The sequence below is a fragment of the Microtus pennsylvanicus genome, chromosome 3 (assembly GCF_037038515.1).
Source record: "Microtus pennsylvanicus isolate mMicPen1 chromosome 3, mMicPen1.hap1, whole genome shotgun sequence".
Classification (NCBI taxonomy): Eukaryota; Metazoa; Chordata; class Mammalia; order Rodentia; family Cricetidae; genus Microtus; species Microtus pennsylvanicus.
Genome location: NC_134581.1, coordinates 43,466,329 through 43,482,538, shown reverse-complemented (window position 1 = coordinate 43,482,538; position 16,210 = coordinate 43,466,329). Strand labels below are relative to the sequence as shown.

At 41.9% G+C, this 16,210-nt stretch overlaps 1 protein-coding gene across 2 annotated transcripts in view; it reads right to left on the bottom strand.

The window, feature by feature from the left end:
* Lrrc1 (leucine rich repeat containing 1) overlaps window positions 1-16,210 on the bottom strand; it is a 117,369-nt gene that overhangs the window by 65,947 nt on the left and 35,212 nt on the right. The window lies entirely within an intron of this gene.

Here is a 16,210-nt window from a genome sequence, read left to right as displayed (position 1 = left end):
ATACAACAAAACTCTTAAAGCCAAAAAGCAGGACAAATAATCATAAAGTAAGAGGGGAGAGGGAAAGAGGAAGGGAGGAGAGAGAGAGGGAGGGAGGGACGGACGGAGGGAGGGAAGGAGAGAGGGAGGGAGGGAGGGAGGGAGAGGAGGGAGGGAGGGAGGGAGAGAAGGAAAGAGGGAGGGAGGGAGGGAAGGAGAGAGGGAGGGAGGGAGAAGAGAGAGGGAGGGAGGGAGGGAGGGAGGGAGGGAAGGAGGGAGAGGAGGGAGGGAGGGAGGGAGAGAAGGAAAGAGGGAGGGAGGGAGGGAAGGAGAGAGGGAAGGAGAGAAGGAGAGAGGGAGGGAGAGGAGAGAGGGAGGGAGGGAGGGAGGGAGGGAGGGAGGGAGGGAGGGAGGGAGGGAGGGAGAGAAGGAGAGAGGGAGGGAGAGAGAGAGAGAGGGAGTGAAAACAAGAGCTGTGCTGTTAAGTAGCCATAAAGAAATTAGGTCAAGTGCCTCTAATGTAAGGAAAACTGATTGAAAATTCATTTTTAAGAAACAGATAAATCCGTGTCTTCTCTTTCCTGCCCTTCACAGCAGGCAATAGGTTAACTGGCAGCATGGGGGCTTTACCGGAAAGAGCTCACCCTCCTGTCTGGGGGCAACCAGGACTCTAGGCATGGGCACAGACCAAGTGACACCAATCATCCTAGAGAACAGCTGGCATGACGCCCCACCCCCAACACACAGTGTCTGCACAGGCTCAGCTCACCCACACTGCCAGGACCTGGATCTCTAATTTAAACGGAGTCTAGATTCTCTAGATACCTAAGAAAAAAAGCCTACAATATGTAAGAATCCAGGTGGGTGTACACACACACACACACACACACACACACTTGCATAAACACACCACAAAGAAACAATACAGGGAACCAAAGAAAACTTCATCAGTTAAAAAGTATAGGACTCGGGGGGGGGGGGGTAGCTGAAGCTTTATGTTATCAAATCAAGAAAATTTGAATTTAAAAAACACTTGGAAATGTAAAAATAATGTAGCCTCCACAAAAGATTCTAAGAGAGGTAAATAAAATTAGTAAATTTCCTCAGAAGAAGCTTGGAATAACTCAGACATGGGAAAACAAAACCAGAGAGAGACAGAGACAGAGACAGAGACAGAAACTAAACAACTCCACAAGTAATTAATAATCCATGCCAAAAAAAAAAAAACAGAAAACTACAGAACATGGCTTTCTGGTTCCCAAGGGCACAGCGTCAGAACAACACAAACACATTACAGTTAGATCAGAACTGTATCCCACAGCGTCAGAACAACACAAACACGTTACAGTTAGATCAGAACTGTATCCCACAGCCTCATGTTTGAAACACTCATTTCCCAGCTGGTGGTGCTGTGAGGCAGGGACTTAAGGAAGCTACAGTTGGTGGCAGTTGCAGCCTTACTGGCAAAGGTGTATCACCATCCCTTAGTAGCTGGCAAAGGTGTATCACCATCACTTGGTAGCTGGCAAAGGTGTATCACCATCCCTTAGTAGCTGGCAAAGGTGTATCACCATCCCTTAGTAGCTGGCAAAGGTGTATCACCATCACTTGGTGGTTACAGCCCAGAACCAGGCTTCACCTCACTCCCTCTGAATACTGGCCCATCATGATGTGAATAGGTCCCTCCTTGGGCTCACATGCCAGAAATGCATCTCTCTACCCCACGATGATGGACTAAAGCCATAAGCCAAAATCAATCTTTCCTCCCTTGTTTCTGTCAGTTATTCTGATCATAACAATGCAAAAATAACTAAGAATGAAAATAAAAACTCTAAGTAAGGAACACTGAACTAAATGAACGAATGGTTCTATAGTAAATACAGAACCAGTTGGAATTTTTAAATTTCCAAAGAGGAGTGACATACAGGGGCAACAACAAGGAGTTTGAATTCAGAATGGCACTGGACCTGACACAAACCTGAATGAAGAGTCAATGGCATGCTGCCTGAAAGACAAGAAATCATTTCCCACCCAAATATGAAAAATTTGCTTTTCCCACACTTTCCCCAGAAAACTATCAAAATGTGGATGTAAATTTAAAAGAACAATATAACACTCAGGATAGCAAATCAACAAATTTCAGAAAAACAAACAAATTCCCAGGGAGAGTCCCATATGCTCCTGAACCACAATCCCTGAGAATAATCAAACTACATAGAAACCAAATACATAGGCTCCCAGATGGAATTTTGAAAAACAAAAAACAAAACAAAACAAAACAAAAAAAAAACTCATCTCAGGGATTGTCTGATGTGGCACAAAGAAGACATCTGCAACTCTCCACGTGGAGACGACAAAACAAGCAAACGGGGATGGAGTGAAGAAGAGAAAATCATAATATAAATGAATACTATACCATCTACATGGATAAAATCAGCATGGCAATATTAGAAAGGCAAGAAACTAAAAGTGTTAAGTCTTCAACTTCCACTAGTAGACATCTCTAGAGAACTACGACGTGGAACATAGTCCAGCTGAAAATCAAACATGCTGCTGGTGACATGGAAGCACATTACCTATAGAAACATTGGAGTTGGGGTTCTCACAAGCCCAGGGAAGGCAAGAGGCTCCTGTTCCCAGCTGATCCGAATGGTGAAATGACTGAGAGCATCTGTACCAGGGTGACAGGAAGCTCCGAACATTGATTATAGGATGCTGATACTTAGTAATTGTCTTCTCCTTTTATTTGTTTAATAAATTAACATTATATAAAAATGGTATTTATATAATGATCCAAAGATGCAGTGCCTTTTGAAAAGCGAGTAAGCAACACACAAAAGACAAAACTTTTCAATATATACTCTGGGCACCACTCCTCAGACTATTACTAAAAAGAGCCAAAACAAGCATAGTGCACAAATACATCTCCACATTATGATGTTAAAATAAAAACTAGAAAGCATGTTGTGAATAAGTAAACAGGCCAGACAGGTGTTATATAATTCAGTATTATGCAAATAACAAAAATGATTATTAAAAACACAACTGAAGTTTAAAAGGGTTACCATGCAAACAAAATTCTTAAAAAAAAAATCCCACCAAGTTCTCTGTAAAAAGCCATACTAACACAGGCAAGAGAGGACAGTGAAAACATCAAGGGATGGAGACAGATCACAGGTCAGGTGACACGAGTATTGCCTGAATTGTTTTTAAGATTAAAAAAAAAATAATGTAAATGCACTATGAATCTAGACAAATGATTCTACTAATTGGACGTATTTGATAATGAACAAGATGCTCAATGGGCGCTAATCCTTGAGATTTCTTTAACAATCAGTGGAGATTTATTTTAAGGGATGGCAAATCTCTTTTACTAGTTGTACCAAAGCATCAGCAAGCACAAAAGCCATTGAAAAGAGTCACATATTTGAATAACTGAGCCGATGCCAATTGTTCAAAGAGTCTGACAGTTTCATAATACATCAATGTGTTTACTCAAGCATGAAAAGCTTACTTTGTTTTCTAAGGAAGGCGTAATAGCAGAAGTATAAAAGCTATCACCAATTCCACGCATCCAGGGCCCGCCCGAATGTAACATACAAGAAATCAAGTAAATTGGGTACTCAGGTCTGCAGTAACAGCAAAAATGAGAGCCTACAGATCTCCACGTCTAATGGAGGCCATAGGTTGACCATATCCTCATATACGGCCTGTCCCAAATACTGCTTTAGTTAACACGGGAAGGTACACACTAGCTGGAAAAATAGTGTGCTATGATCTCAACATAATCCCAGTAACTCCTCAGTCCTTTCCCACATTAGCCTGATGGATCTAAGCAGGTGTTCAAATGTTCTAAATGACCTACTTTTCTTATACAATTGAGGAGATATCACTCAAATCATATTACATCATAAATTTTCAGCTTCCTTACATAGTCAGAGAAAAGAATTCATAAGCCTTGTTTTTGAGATCAGCCAGGGCACACGGAGAACAATTTGTGTAGCTCTTCTGGCAGGGTGCCTGAGCACTGAGCAGTCATGTGACAGAACACACAGCGACACTATTCTTCAAATCTACATGTTTGATTAGAGCTCACTGACCCACTTAGAGCACATTCTGTGCAGTTATACTCAGAGAAACCCCAACTGCCCGGGCTGTCGCGTGGCACCAGGCTTCTCACAGCCACTATTGTTCTTAGCAGACACGGAGCCTTTCCTTCAACAAAACAGAACGTCCAACTTCGCCCCGTTCTCCACCCGACAAGGTCTTTGCCCTTTTGGTATTACTAATCCTTCTTCCCTGCATTTGAGAAAGGGCAAGGAAACCTCACTTCCAAAGGGGCTGCATCCTTTCATGTTACTATATGGCCAGCCATCTATTAGTTGTACCCAAGTTGTTAAAACTCCTCCATAAAGTAGAGAAGAACCACTATTATGGATTCCCATATGGAACAACAGTGTCGAGAATGCCACGAACCTTGGGGGAAAAAAACGTGGCTGGGCTACAATGACACCCATTTCTATTCTGGAGGCATTCTAACCTTGACTGAATCTTTCATCTTTTTGTATTTTATATTACTTAAATCAAATCCCTACCCCTGTCCTCATCAGTGTGGCCTACCTTTTGATCAACTACCTCTACAGATACTGCAAACCAAAAGCATTTCCTACAAAATCAGAAACAAGACAAAGGTGTCCTCTCTCACCACTCTATTCAACACAGTGTTGGAAGACTAGGATCAAAGAGAGAAGAAACAAAAGGGATGGGTCAGGGTGAAAGCATCGCGACTCGTAGATGACATGGAAAAACCTAAATACCTCCACCAGAAAACTCTTGGACACCTTCAGGAAAGTGCCAGGATTCAAACCACACACAAAACCAGTCACCTTTCTATATACTGATAATGAATTTGAAGAGGAAGAAATTGGGAGGAAAAAATCTTAGCTTTGAAAGAAAACAAAACTAAGTCTATCAAAGAAGGTAAAAGACCTATACTCTACAATGGGGACAGGCAGAAATCGTATATTCTACAATGAGGACAAGCAGAAATCCCATACTCTACAATGGGGACAGGCAGAAATCATATATTCTACAATGAGGACAAGCAGAAGTCCCATACTCTACAATGGGGACAGGCAGAAATCATATATTCTACAATGAGGGCAAGCAGAAGTCCCATACTCTACAATGGGGACAGGCAGAAATCGTATATTCTACAATGAGGACAAGCATAAGTTCCATATTCTATAATGGGGACAGGCAGAAATCATATATTCTACAATGAGGACAAGCAGAAGTCCCATACTCTACAATGGGGACAGGCAGAAATCGTATATTCTACAATGAGGACAAGCAGAAGTCCCATACTCTACAATGGGGACAGGCAGAAATCGTATATTCTACAATGAGGACAAGCAGAAGTCCCATACTCTACAATGGGGACAGACAGAAATCGTATATTCTACAATGAGGACAAGCAGAAGTCCCATACTCTACAATGGGGACAGGTAGAGGTCCTATACTCTACAATGAGGACAGGCAGAAGTCCATACTATACAATGAAAACTTTCAGACACTGAAGAAAACAAAACAGAAAACAGAGAACTCCCAAAAAAGTGATCTGCAGATTCAACATAATCCTGAACAAAATTCCAAAGATATTCTTCCAGAATTAAGGCAAAAAGGTCCTAAAATTTATATGAAAGCATACATTACCCCAAGAAAGAAAGGGTAATGCTGTAGGTATCACACACCTGATAACAAATTATACTAGAGTTATCAGAACAAAAGAGTTATCAGAATAAAAGCCATATGTTTTGGCACTAAGACATGGAACAGAATAGAGAATGGAGAAATAAGCCCATACAGCTACAGCCAGACATCTAAAGTTTGACAGCGGTGCCAAACACGTATTAGGGAAAGCTAGCATCTTCAACAGGGATGGTGGGAAAGCTGGATTTTCATATTGAAAAATGATACTAAGTCCATCTCTCCCATCCTGCACACGCACACATATACACACACACATATATCAAGAAATGGATCAAAGACCTTAATATAAGACCAGGAACTTTAAAACTGGCAGAGGGAAACCTAGGTAAAACACTACACTCAAAAGTCATAGACAAAGTTTTTCTGGAAGGATCCAAACAGAACAGCAAATGATCCCAAGAGCTGACAAACAGAATCCATCAAACTAAAAGGCTTCCGTACAAACAAAGGGAAACACCACCAAAGTGGAAGACACAGCCTTCTTGTAGGGCCTTGTAACTACACAGCAGACAGAGAATTAACCTACAGGATACATAACGAAGCACAAATATAAACATCAAAAGGTCAACCACTCAATAAATAGACTAACAAGAATGGAGATCTCAACTAAGACATACTTAGTAGAGAGGCGGCTGGAGAAGGGATAACTGCAAGGATTGTTTGCAAAAGTCACAGGGAAACCTAGTTATTTTATTTTATACGCTTATGTATATTATATATATTCATATAAAAGTGCTTAATTGGAGTTACCCAACACAGAGGATTATGCTCCTCCTAGAAGCCATAGGTTGCCAAATAAAAAGCTCAGGGTCAGGTGGAGGGGAGATAGTGTAAATATGTCCAAAATATACTGTGAAATTCTCAAAGAAAGAAATACTTCTAAGATAAGACATCCATAAGGCCAACAAATGTTCATAAACCTCCCACCACGCCTAGCCATCAGGGATAAGAAAACTAGAGCTGCAGGGATGAGGATATGACTCAGTCTGTAGAGTTGGTGCTTCTCTAGCAGGCTCGAATCCCTCCGGGTTCTCCTGGGCTACAATCTACAATCCACATAAACCAGCCACAGACCTGTACTCCCAGCAATTGGGTGGTGAATGCTGGAAAATCGGAAGTTCAAGGTCATCCTTGGCTACATAGAGAGTCAAGACAGTCTATGCTACAAGAGACCCTATATCAAAACAAAAGGGAAAAACTGGGATGATTACCCCAGGAAGAACAGCTATCATCAGGAAATCAAACGACAAGAAACGCTGGTGAGAATGTGGGGAAATAAAGCCACTTAGTAACCGATGGCAGGAATGCAAATGTCATAGCAAATATGAAAATCACTGTTGGAGGGTCCTCAAAAACTGAAAATTAGAACTATTCCGTGACCCAGCTATACTATTCTTGGTTTTACTATAAGTCAACGTGTCCTGGAGACAGGCGCACACCTTTGTTTACTGCTGCAGTATTCATGCTAGTGAGGAAAAATGAAACCAATCTAGATATCCTTCAATAGATCAGCGGATAATGAAAATGTGATACACACACACACACACACGAAACTTTATTCCACTACAAAGAAAAACGTCTGCAGGCAAGCTGATGAAAGTGGAGGTCAGCATGCTAAGTGAAGTAAGCTGGACTCAGAAGGACAAACGCAAGCTTTCCCTCACAGGTTGACTCATACTTAGTACGTGTGCATATATACAAATGTGTGCACGTCATAAGCACATGGGCTATGAAAATAGAAAGGGGACCATGAGAAGGAGATTCTGATTTAACTTGACCAATAAAAGATGAGGGATTCTAAGGTCTAGCCCCAAGAGTCCCACTGTGTCTTGAAGGAAGAGGATAAAGGCCTTGGGAAGAGCAGAGGAGCTTCAGAAGAGACGGCACTAACCGACAGAAGAGAGGCTGGCAGGCTAAATGGTGGGAGAGGCCCTGGGGAAGGAGGATGAAGCCTCTTCTATCTTGGTCATTTTCATTCCCAAACACTCCTGGGGGCGGGGGACTCTCTGTGTCTGTGTGTGCATGTGTGTGATGAAAATAAGGACCCAATCCAGGAGGCCAGAAAATAGTCTCTGCTAATAAATGGAAAGGTAACAGGAAATGTGTTAAAAGGAGTCATCGGAAATATTGCTAACCTAGTAGTCATCCACAAAATAACTGGTGCAAAGTTCAGACCCACTACAAGAGAACATGTATTAAAACTGGATAATGCTTGTTACAAAATTCTGCAGTTAATCATAGAGTGTTAACTTTTCTAACAGAAATTAGAAGAGAAAGTAGCTGAATAAAAGGTTTCATAATAACAAAAAAGTTTATAATAGACAAGAGGGAAAAATATTTATAAAACAGCAAAAGACCCAGGGGAGCTAAGCAGAGAATTAAATAACTGCATCTCACACCCAGGATCTGAGTTTGAAGGGGGATTTAGTAAATGCTGAAGACCAAGAACTACTGGGGACTGGAAAGATGGCCTAGCAGGTAACAGTGCTTGCTCTAGATTCTGGATTCGTGCAACCACACACTAAGCCAAACATCCTGTGCACAAATACAGCCGCAGTTCTGAGGAGGGCAGAGACAGGAGGATTGGTGTGGTTGCTGCCTTCCAGTCTAGCCAAGAAAATTCCAGGCTCGGGTGCAAAAGAACATGCAGAGAGTGACAGAGCTGGTCAGTGAGTACCCTCAGCATCTGTACGCACGCACAGACACACAAACTCTCACACAGTATCCCCCACCCTCTCTTACTGCACAGCATGGTAAATACAATTGTGTATCATATATTTTGAAATAACTAAGAGTAACTTTCCAATGTTCTCAGCACATTCTAAATGTTAAATGTTTGAGTATAGCACAAATTCTAACTGGTCTTAATAAAAACCCAGGGTCAGATAGAGGGGTTAATTAATTCCTACAGATCCTCAGACTGAATGACCTTTTTTTGAAACTTCAGACTGAATCCTGAGCTCCTGTCTCTTCCCACCTTATATTCCTCTCTCTGTCCAGCCACTTCACGTCTCCGCTTCCCTAGCGCTGGGATTAAAGGTGTGAGTCACCACCATTTGGCCCTGTTTATCTTCTAGATTGATTCAATCTTGTGTAGTCCAGGGTGGCATTGAACTCGCAGAAATATCCATATGCCTCTGTCTCCCAAGTGCTGAGATTAAAGGTGCATGCCACCACTGCCTGGCCTCTATGGATAACTCTGTACTCTGATCTTCATGCAAGCTTTATTTGTTAAAGCACAAACAAAATCACCACATTTGAGATGGATACAACTATATTGTTTAATTGTGCTATACCACATTAAAAATCATAGCATTATTTTGTATTCCACAGACTTATAACTATCAACTTTTTTATAACAAAAAAGAATTTGGAATACCGACTCACAAAACATAAAACTCATATCCAAATGCTCTCATATCCAAATGCTCTAGAAAAGGAAAGAGTTAATATAGTTAATAAATATGAAATGAGACAAAAAGCTCCATCCATTACAAAAACTATTTCCTCTATAATTGGGAAAATATTTTACTTGCCAATTTATTTGTTCAGAGGACAGATTACTGCTCTAAAATATAATATTTAATAGGCTTGTGTTTTAGCTGCACAGGAAGCCTTTGTGCAACAAAGAAACAACCGCTCGCTCATTTCTTCCCATGGCCCTAAAAATCTCAGATGAGCCAATTTTAACCCAACAAGTCTGTTCCCTGCCAAGTGCTAGCAGGTGTGCACTCGGGCATTTGTAACAAAAGGGCTGCATTTATTTTGTTCAAAATAGCTCTCCAATTTTTTGATATTTGCTGGCATATTGAAATATTCACATGGCACTTCCATGCCCCATCACTGTTTCACCATTAATGTGTTTAATAAAGACAAAAATGCCAAAGGTTCCCCCACCTTTGTTGAAAAGCTCAGGGATAAACCACGCTGAAAATCATGAAGCCAGGAATGCTCTCTTCTCTGTGCCTCATCGGAGAGGAGGACAGCGGTAGCAGCATTTACAGTCACTTGGACAGGAGAAACTCTTAAGACATCAGGAACAGGATTGCTTTACTGGGAACCTGAAATAGCTATTGACATGGAGAGATCAAGACTGCTGATGCCCAGAGGTGACAGGAGTGACAGGGGCTAAGCAGAGCATGACGGTCCAGAAAAGAGCAACTAAAATCTAAAAAGTTTCTGCACCCCAATAAGCTACGCCGCTGACAATAATCCCTATCAGAGCAAATCGAACCGAATTAGAAAAAGCCCAGTTTAATGGATACATTAACGCTGCCAGGTAGCTTTCCAGCAACCCAGAGAGGAGATGGGAAAGGAAGACTGGAAGTTTGTCTCCGGGGACAGTTTAAATACCCTGTGGGAGTGGTCTTGAGCATCTCTGGGGAGGGGTCATCGTTTGGCAGAGTCTGGACTGAGGCAACTCTGAGGGGAGGAGGCTTGGGATGGAACTTCCACCCAAACATTTCAGACACTGGATATATGAATGTCAGGAGCTGGGGTAAAGCCTTCACCCAAACATTTCAGACTCTGGATATATGAATGTCAGGGGCTGGGGTAAAGCCTTCACCCAAACATTCCAGACTCTTCAAGTATATGGATGCCAGGAGCTGGAGTAACACTTCCACCTAAGCAAATACTTCTATCAACCAAAGCATTAGCATCAGGGGAAGGAGTAAACCCAGATAAAAGTGATGAAACCCACACATCTGGAAAATACATATAATATAATATAATATAATATAATATAATATAATATAATATAATATAATCATTACAAAATCAGGAAGCCAAGTAAAATTATGTATGTGTGTGTACATATATACATATTATAAACCTTGTTTTGCTGAAAGATATAGTAGAAATACAAGAGGAGAACAAAAAGATAAACCTGTTGAGAGAAAAGTTAAGTCAAATGACTGTGGGCCATTCAACCTCTGTGCTGATGCTTTGTATCATAGAAAAACAAAGAGGTGATGCTACAGAATGCTGCTTTTTCCTTCAGTTTCTCTCTTTTGTTTTGCTTTGCTTTTTTTGTCTGTTTAGCTTTTTTGAAACGGAGTCTTACTTTGTAGCTCTGAAATGGGATTACAGAAGTATATCAATAGCCTACTTTTTTCTTCACATTTTAAACAACGGGACTATCTAGAAAAACTTGGAATATAGTATATTATGGAAAAATGGAATCTAAGGAGCTAGAGATGTGGCTTCCCAGAGTGTTTACCTATAATGCAGGAAGCTCTGGGTTAAATATTTAAAACCCCATAAAATTGGGTGTGATGGCACAAGCCCATCTTCCCCAACACTTGGAGGGCAGTAGGCAGATCAGAAGATCATAAGTTCAAGGTCATACTCAGCTGCATATCAGTTCAAGGCCAGCATAAGATAAGGGAGGGAAAATACAAAAGTCAGATATATTTAACCAAGCTTACTAAACTGACTGACACTCATACACAGATGTTTAGGTACAGTCTCATTTTGGGGCTGAACTGTTGAGGTTTCATTTTGAGGCTGAATTTAAAAGTAATGAACTAATTTGTTTGGCAAAATAAAATTTAAGGCAGTAATCAAGCTGTGGCACGGGTGTGCTCACTTGCCTGATGCAGGTCCACGGTAAGAGGAAGGGAAAAAGAAAGGGGAAAGGCGAGGATCTGTGAAGTTTGGTAAGGAGAGGTGGAGAAGCAGACCTGCTCTAAATATTGGGTGGTATTCTGTGTCTGGGGTCTCAGACCAAATGAAAATGAGAGAGTGTGTTAAGCACAGGGAGTCATCACTTTCTGTTTCCCAGCTAGGGATACCATGGGACCAGCTGCCTCCAGTTCCCGCCATCAGCACTTTCCCTCCAGTGAGGGGGTCTGAGCAGTAATAAACAGGTTCTACATGAAGCTGCTTTTGTTCCATATCGGAGCACAGCAATGAAGAAAGTAAAACAGCTTGAAGAGATGTGCAAACTAAGAAAGCCTGGCTCCTAAGGAAATCTAGAGGATGACAAAGCAGGTGGGGGAGCAGCTGAATAATAGGGGAGGAAGTGAGAAATATCAGAATAAATGAGGAACATCCTGTGAAGAAAGAACAAGGGTTAGCATGATGGTTCAGTGGGTAAAGGCACTAGGCACAAAAGATGGTTATTTGTGTTTGATCCCCAGGAACCACAGATGAAAAGAGGGAACCAACTCCCACAAACTGTTCTTAACAAACACACATTGTGGCTCACACATACGCATGAACACACACAAATTTAATAAAAGCTTTTTTTGGGAAAAAAAAGCGTTTTTAAAGAAAAGATATTAAGTTTCTCCAATTATAATAAAGTACATCTGTTATACTTCAACATGGGGGACAAAAGCATACTATTTTATAGTCAACCATGACATTAACCATATGAGGACAGGTTCCCACAAGGCATGCAGTAGCAATGAATGCAGAGATGCTGCATGAGGAAGGTTCTTGCCAACTTTCTCAGTAAAACATCAGCCTTGAGACACTGTGGCTATGGCATAAGGGCCCAGCAAAGAGAGAACTCACAAAGACAACACAGTGACTTCTCACCCTGTATATACAGGGTTTCCCTCGCTCCACCACTTAACTGCTAAGGGCTTTTTCATCTTTTGAACCAACAAATTGATACCATCCCAAACTAGGTTTGACTTTTCTAGAAAACAAGTAAGAACCGGAAGACTCTGTAAATAACACAGTGCCCTGAACTTAAGCTCAGCTCACAGGTTAAAAGCTAGTTAGTTTCAAGGCAAAATTTAATTCACACTTTTAATGAATAATTACATGGAAAAGTATTTATATTCGCAATAATAATGTAGAAAAAAAAACAAATTTTAAACCATTATCAAAAAATCCTGAAGGGGAAAGGAATAAGCAGCATGATTCACCACTTAATACAACACATTGAAACCACGGATTCAACTCCTAAACCAGGAAGGCCCTCAAGCTTCGCACTGGTGGCCAGGATGTCACTGCACTTATTTTAGAGAGCCTGCTCCAAGACCTTGCCACAGTACTTTTCCAAAGCAGAGAAGGGGTGTCTTCATGCAACACAAGGCAGCAAACACTGAAAACTAAGCTAGTCAACAGAGAGACACACCCCCAGAGTCCCACAGGACCTCAGGGGATTCCCTAACAAACCATATGAATTGGATTAACCATGCCATGCCACGCATTCGGACTCCTAGACTCTAACTAGATTCTAGACACTTAGAAGTATAATTATGAAATAATAATCACTATAAAATTTTATAATGGAAGTAGGATGAACTTCTTGAACATTTCCTAACATTAGTCGGAACGCACACAAGCTATAATATGTTTTTATAATTATAATTTGAGATTTAAATTCTGTCATTTTAATATAAGGGTTCCTCTCTATCCACACGGGCTTATATTCCGAAGTTCCTGTAGCTCCTGAAGGGGCAGCCTTATATCTTTCAAAACAAATGCTTGTATATTTAAATTTCTCACACTGCCTAAATCCATGCCACTCCCACTGGTCGATGGAAACATTAAGTAAACAGCCGCATGGAAAAGCTTGGGGTATCCCCTAGCAACTCAACAATGCAAAACCCAAACAGATCTCATACTGACCACTACAGTTTAGCGTCACAAACTGAACTAAATATCAGATTCTAACATTAATCCAGATGAAGAGCCAGACACAGGCCTAAGTGAGAACCGTTTAAATGGCCCCACTGTCTGAGGCACAAGAGCAACCCCTGGAATGCAAGCGTCTGCTCAGCTCCTCCATCTGCACTTTCGTCTGATTAAATCTCAAACCCTAAGTCTGCTCTCGGCATAAAGAGCAGAGACAGCCTCTGGAACCGTCCAGTTAAAAGATGCTCTTTTTAACAATCTGTGAGCTGTAGTTTTTACTATTTACTAGCAACCTGGGTAAGAGGCAAAACACTCTTGCCATTGTCCAATACAAAACCATACAAATATGACGGATGGCGGCCTGAGGCCACACAGGGAGCTACTCTACTTCCCTAAATGAGGGCTACAGTGCTTCTCTGTCACTAAGCTCTTGAAGCTGGCTTCTGGCTGTGTCCTTGCGTTTGCTGGCCAGCTAGCTGCTCAAAACATTAGTTAGTAAGGGCCAAATTCAGCACATCACCTCAAAAGTTCTCAGAGTCAGAAATCTCTGTGACATGAAATCAAAAAGAGAATTCATGAAACCTTGTCTCAAAAAAAGGGGGGGAGGGAAGGAGAGAGAGAGAGAGAGAGAGAGAGAGAGAGAGAGAGAGAGAGAGAGAGAGAGAGAGAGGGAGAGAGAGAGAGAGAATTCCTGAGAAAGAGAACAGAGACTTTGGGGAGTGGTACCTACCACCTGCCGTGCAAGTGGAAAAATTAAGTCTGCATCTCCAACAGTCCATATATATATTTGTGTGTGTGTGTGTGTGTGTGTGTGTGTGTGTGTGTGTGTGTGTGTGTATCTCCATCCCAGCACTCAGAGACAAGACATGCGGGATCCTCGGGGAAAGCTAGCTATCCAGACTAGCAAAACCGGCAAGCTGTAGCTTCAAGTGAGAGACTCACCTGAATGTGTAAGGCGGTCAGTAGAGAAAGACATCAGCCTCTGGCCTCTGCACACGAGTGCACTCACACTCACATTGTGCACCTACACACATATGAACACACGTATGTGTAAAAGGAATGGTACCATAAGATACTCCCAAACTTCATTCCAGTGTGAAGTGTGGGAGATTATCTTTGGCATTCGAGCCTCCAGGAATCATGAAAGAGCTCCCGGGTGTCCAGCCGGATGTGAGTAGCCCTCCAAAGGGCTCTGGGCAATTTTCTGAGCTGTTCAGTGGTGTCCATGACATCTCTGCTCCAATTTCCCAGTGCCTTACTCCCAGCTGACAGTCAAATTTCTTTACCCAAATTTGTACAAAATAAGGGAAAAAGGCTACTATGTCCTGGCTCGCTAGATCCATCATCAGGACCATTTGGAGTAAAAGGGAGACATGGTCCTCACTTCCTCACTCCTTTGTCTCTTGAAATCTGTGGGAAATACCTTCCAGAGCCAGAGAGTGTGAGCCGAGCATGCCCAGACTTCTTTTAAGCAAGACTTTATCATGTGCAGGAGTTAGAGCATCATTGACAGGGTGCTTCTGAAACCCTAATTTCAAAACCTTACAACACTGCTTTATTTATTTGTTTGTTTGTTTGTTTTTCACAAAAAGCAGTTCTAAAATAATGAGAAATAATACTTTTCTTTGTGTTGCCCTGGCTGTCCTGGAACTTGCTCAGTAGACCAGGCTGTCCCTCGAACTCACAGAAATCCACTTGCCTCTGCTTCCCGAGTGCTGGCATTAAAAGTTTGCGCTACCACGAGAAATAGTCCTCATGTGCCAGATACCAGGGAAGGTTTCTACACACACAACTGCATTTAACCTAAGAACTGCCTGATCCAGGCCACGACCTTGACTTACAAAAGAAGTAACTGCAGTACAGAGAAGGTACCTGCCAAGGCCAAGTTACACAGAAGAATGGCTGGGAGATGCAGAACCACATTCAAATGCCACACCCATCCACTATCAATGGCAGGGTAAAGTGCACTAGGGAGTCCAAAGTCGCTAGGATCCCCTAATTAACTGGCTGGCTGTGCGAGCAGCTCAGGCAAACAGCTTAGTCTCCTTAACACCCAGTTTCTTCATCGGTGAAAACGAACAATGACGGTGTCTCTCTTCTGTGGTAGTCATTATATATGAGTGAATACTGGTAGCTGCATATGAGAAATGTATAATATGTTAGCAATAATAACTGCTTGTGGGTATTATGAAACCAGATGCTTCTTTGTAGCCAAGTTACAACATCTTCTCAAATGTCAGACACTCTGATCCATCCATCTAGCTAGCCCTGGAATATACTCTCAAGATGCAACTAAGTTCTAAACAGCAATCATCTTGACACATTTTTAAGGGTTCCTTTCATTTGCAAAAGTAGAAAAGAATCACACACAAAAAGATGCTCTACAGGGAAATCAACAGACTGCTAGAATCAAATGTTACATGGTCTCAAAGGGTAGACTTCAAATATAAATCCTGTGGATCCATCATCCATCGGGTACTCAGGCTTCTAGTCAAACACAGCAAGTAAATCCAAAGTATACTTTATATTAATCAAACCAACAAAAACAAACCATAGGTGAGCTAAAATATAGACGAAAAAGCTGGAGAGGTATCAGCAAAGCTCAGAACAAGGCCCGCGAGACTAAGTGAATGGCGACCCTAAGGGAGACACAAAAGGAGCAGAGACAGTACGGGAGCTAGGAGCATGCACTAGAGAAAAGCCACATGCCTTCAGAGATCTTCACCATTCTGGCTAGGCTGGCCCAGAGGGGTGCTCCCCGAGACAGGACTCTTCTGTCTGAAGACCTGCCAGCAACCCTGGGCACCTGAGATGGCAAAGAGGCGCAGCTGGATCTACACACACACCCATACGTCACCAACAG